This window comes from Montipora foliosa, chromosome 5 (genome assembly GCF_036669935.1).
Source record: "Montipora foliosa isolate CH-2021 chromosome 5, ASM3666993v2, whole genome shotgun sequence".
Lineage (NCBI taxonomy): Eukaryota > Metazoa > Cnidaria > Anthozoa > Scleractinia > Acroporidae > Montipora > Montipora foliosa.
In genome coordinates, this window is record NC_090873.1 from 9,925,025 (window position 1) to 9,930,024 (window position 5,000).

The following is a 5,000-nucleotide window of genomic DNA, read 5'->3' on the forward strand; positions in this document are numbered from 1 at the left end:
TATGACCGTGGGAGACCTGGGTACGACATTAACATTTTTTGTCCAAAAAAACACTTCAATTTGTCGAACAAACTCTATCCATTTTATTATTTTCATTAAATTATTCTTTAAGCCAAAAACAATTATTCAAATCGATTACAAATGTCCTAAAAGCCAACGTGGCCCTTTTATCCCTAGCGCCTAAGAACCATTACATGTAGGATGACATTATTTTAGGCGGAAAATCCCATTTTCCTCTATATCTGCTTTACAGTGAATACGAGGGAGTAAAGAAATTCAACTGGTTTGCCACTTTCCAAATTCAGTAATGAACAATATTATTATTCCACGAGGCGGGTAGTACCGAGTTGGCTATAATAACTCATATGCAACAAGCGCGAGTGTAATAATTGTTTTATAAAAAACGCTCACAAATTATGGATAAATCTTCCCTACTTTATTATTCCAAAAAAAAAACAAAACTGATGCGTTCACTAACTGATATTGTGGAGCATGGAATAATATCTTACATACCATGATGGCTGAAGCCAATCAGAACGCTGCAAATGCTCTATCCAATGGACTAGTTTTCAAAAAAAATACTAGTATAGCCCAAGCATAGTAAATTGCTTCGGATATTGTTGTTTACAAGTCCGTAACAGAACATTTAGAGTTCAAGATTACAAGGCAACTATTAAATAGTAGTTATCTTCGCTTTCGACATGCAAAAGACGTACTATAAAAATTTCATTTGAAATTGAGAATTGAAATGGAGTTCTGGGTTATGTCAAAAGAACTAGCTTGTAAATTCGTGTAATCAAATTCAATTGGGCGATTGTACTTCATATTCTCATTGTGCAAGCTGATGACGTCATTAAACAAAGGCCTTCCAAAAAAGATTTTCATGCATGTCCAATACTCACTAAGTGAAACGACCCGAATGCACGATCTGTCGACCCGAAAAATGCATCTCATTAGATAAAATCGACGTACAGCTGTCCCCACGAATCGAACGATCCGTACGATTCGTGAATCGCTTTTACGACCCGTATCCATTCGAGTATTGCATGTTATAGTGGCAGCATGTCGCTCATTTTTATGCGGAAACTACCCGAAGACACGATCTCTCAACCGGAAAAATGCATCTCATTAGATAATACCGTCGCACAGCTGTCCCCACGAATCGATCGATCCGTACAATTCGTGAAACCCTTTTACGACCCGTGTCGATTCGACTATTGCATGTTGTTGCTAGTTTTTATGCCTGTCAATGTGTGGATGCGTCGCGGTCCAATTTGTGATTGAGCTGTTGTCCATAAACATGAACACACTGAGCCGCATCTACCAAAACAAACGAGACAATGAGTGCATGCGTCGTTCTCAAAACCCATGCCGTCAAAGGTTTACAGGAACGCAAGGAAAGTACAACGGAATTGCTGCGAAGATGCGTAGCCATCTTCCAGAGAACTTGAGTGAATTATGAATAAATTACAACGGATACAACGGAGTAGATGCGTTCACGCTTAGCCACCTTCCAGAGAACTTGAGTGAATTATGACTAAATTACAACGGAGTAGCTGCGTAGACGCGTAGCCACCTTCCCAGAGAACTTGAGTGAATTATGAATAAATGACAACGGAGTAGCTGCGTAGACGCGTAGCCACCTTCCCAGAGAACTTGAGTGAATTATGACTAAATTACAACGGAGTAGCTGCGTAGACGCGTAGCCACCTTCCCAGAGAACTTGAGTGAATTATGAATAAATGAGAACTCGAGAAACAGCAAAGACGCTTTGCTGGCTGCACCGTTTAGCTAGAGATGCGGGGTATTTTGCCATTTTTCCGCACAATTATCAGCCTTAAATGGTGAATTTTTGCACAAAACTGCTAATAGCTTTGCTGAAGAGTTGTGTATTTATGTTTACGAGTAACAGATGCACTGGCCTTGGACACCAAAGTAATTATTTATAGAATTATTTGTATTTTTTTCACGTATCGTTAAGCGCCACTCTTTACTTTTGTATTCGCATAAAAAACGACTGAATGCGCAAAATAGTCGTGCAAAATAGTGATGATGAATGTCTGTACTAAACTGTTATTGATGAGCCCTTTGGTCATAAGTTGTGCTTTTGAGTTTACGATTAACGGATGCCCCGGTACGAAGTTTGTTCATTATCGCTGTCAAACGCCTGGTTGAAAATGCTCATACCCGAAGGCAAAATGCAAGAAAAATATGCTGATAAAGAGCTCTTGATTCTCAAATTATCACAAGCAATTAATTTCCAACGGAAGAAAGTGGTGTCCATCACGTTTCCTTGCGAAATAACAACTACTTTACAGATCTTCACCGATCCTTTGCGTCACAGGAGAAATCATCACTATGAAGCGGAAGTAACTTGAGGGACTACTTCCAGAAAAACGTTACCAAAAGGGAAATTAAAGCAGCTAAATATACCTTCTAGGATAGCCTTAACAATACCTGCTAGGTTATTATCGGCGTTGCCAAGGGATAAGCACGGTTTTATGCCAGTTACACTCAATCCTGGTGCCTACGAGAACTTCAAATTCAGCTTCTTGCTCAAACCAATGGCGTTGGCCGCTAAGCTCTGGGGACGAGAAGTGGTTCATTCTCGTCCCCAGGACCGCCCGGTCCTCTTAGTTGGCAAGAATGACATGAGTTGTGGCGTATAAAGCAATCAAGCGGCAGAACTAAATTCCTTGGGAATGACGGCTCTCCAGTGCAAAATTCCAAGGACATACGAGAAGCTTCTTGTTGTGTGGTAATCTCGTACCCAGACCTTCCACGGTCGTACGGAAGGCAGATCTGGTAAAGTTCGATTTCGAGCATGCTCAGTGCCAGCGAGGCCTGAAATACTGGCTTTTCTATCACTGCGCATGTTCGTACTCTCTGTTGTGATTTTGGGTGATTTTGCGGAATAAACATGGATTTCGAGAGTATTCTTGAAGAGATTCTTTTGGGTAGAGGACAAGGAAACCTTAAACTTAAACTTAAGCCGACTTTATTCGAGTGGCAGGGTACTTGGGGCTTTCGTCGGTACCATTTACACAAACGTCGCAAATTTTCAAAATGATTTTCCTCAACTGTAAAGCTTTTCGGGCGTCGGAAAAAACAAAACTTTCCTCCGCACAACTGACATTTATTCAAAACAGCACATGAGCTTGCGAAAACCAAACCTTCATCAAGTGCCCCGCGAAATAAGCCAATCGGAGCGTAGATTGCATTTCCGCAACCTTTTTTTTAGTAGCCAATGAAAAATGGTATACTGTCGAACTTTACCAGATCTCACATTTCCAGTGACAGAGTGAGATCTGGGTACGAGATTAGTTGTGTGGCGGGAGAATCGGCAGCAACCTTTGGGTGATTTCATGGTCTGGTTTGGTAGCGTTTTGCATTCAACAGCATGACTCTTCATGATCATTTACTATGGTTCCACCAATGGCTAATCCGTTCTCCGTCTCCTATAATTCAGCTCGGAAAACTAGTCACTATTTTAAAAATGATTTAAAATTTCGTATCTTATAGTTACGAGCATACGGATTTCATACATGGTCTAAACATAGCTCGTTGTCAGTTCCACAACTCATACTATCATCGCTCGGAAAATATCTGCAAGAATTTTTCCGACCTTATCTTTCCTATCAGATGGGAAGCATTTCCAAATTTATCTTCAAACTCTGCATTAACCGACGTGTAGCCGTATCCTCCCTCGAAGGAAAAAAGGGAGGAGGAAAGCTGGCCCAAATCGTGTTCCCTAACGTCACGCATTTAGCAAGAAAATAGATAATGGTTTCTCATTGGTCATTTACCTCTTGACTGTTTAACCAGGTCATTTGATGTCCGTCGGAAGTTTACAGACAGCTTGGTGTAGAAACATTGTGCAAAGTTGCAATTCATAAATTGCTCTTAAGTCAAATTGAAATAACTGGACTTAGAACCCTCACCAAGATGGCGGGATATTGACGAGATCTTATTTTCTCTACGCAGCGCCAAAAACTGATCATTTTATCTTAGTTGGCCCGTAGATGGTAACGGAATGAAAATGCTGACCGAGTATTAATTAACCCAACTTCCTTCTACACATTTTTTCCGACAAAAGAGAAGGAGCACTATGGCATTCGTGGAATAGCATTGAAATGTATATATTGATTACTTCATGGTTGGTGAGTGCGTACGATTTTTATTCACGAGTTGTGACATTCTCGTCACCAGAGCCTCAGGTCGACCCACGGATCTGGGAAACTCTATGTAGCAGAACATGCGCCGTAGGGTTCTCATAGCCAAAAATTGGCTATTTGAATCTTACGGCGCCTGATCACTCCTCGTGCTAACATGAATGCACTAGTTAGAGACGCTTTGGATTGTTCTGCACGAAAACCAATGGCAAGACACTTTGCTTCAGGGTTCTCCAGAGCTCTGAAAAACGTAATGCATCACCTCTTCTTTTTTCAAGGAATTCAATTTGGAAATAACTTAAAATTGAAAGTGCTAATAATGATCTTCGAAGTAACTTTATACAAAATTTGCACAATTTTCTCATTAAATAAATTATTTTACTGATTTATTTGTTGAAACAAAGATCGAATAGATTGACCTATTCCAAGTTATCAACTCCGTTGATAAAACCATTTTTTGTACACTACTTCCCCACCGACGCAGCACCACAGTTTCTTTAGAAACTACAAAACCCCCCCTATTCCAAGTTAGTTAGGTAAACAGCTGGGCAGATAAGCTCTTTGTGCTTGACGTGTGGGTCTCTGTATGTGTGTACGGTACGTTTTTTCAACCGGATTTTGGCACCCTATACCTCTTAGGTAATAGGAAGACGTGGCCACTGACTGTAAAACCGCATATGACAACACCTTTTTGCTTTTGTTTAGCTCGGCTGCGCATTCGAGCAGTCGAGCAAGCTCTTCGTGTACCTCGAACCACTGGCAGCCTGCTCCAAGGCTAGTCTTAGTAGAATAAAGCTGTCAATAACCGTTTGTCAATTGGTGCAAAAA

General features: G+C 40.8%; 2 protein-coding genes across 2 annotated transcripts in view; both read right to left on the bottom strand.

Moving 5' to 3' along the window:
- LOC138003593 (uncharacterized) overlaps positions 1–2,561 on the bottom strand; it is an 11,214-nt gene extending 8,653 nt beyond the window's left edge. Inside the window, exon 1 of the mRNA XM_068849726.1 lies at positions 2,458–2,561. The gene's annotated coding sequence lies outside the window, so the exon portion shown is untranslated. The remainder of the gene's footprint in view (positions 1–2,457) is intronic.
- Positions 1–5,000, bottom strand: part of LOC138002121 (uncharacterized) — a 69,247-nt gene that overhangs the window by 27,583 nt on the left and 36,664 nt on the right. The window lies entirely within an intron of this gene.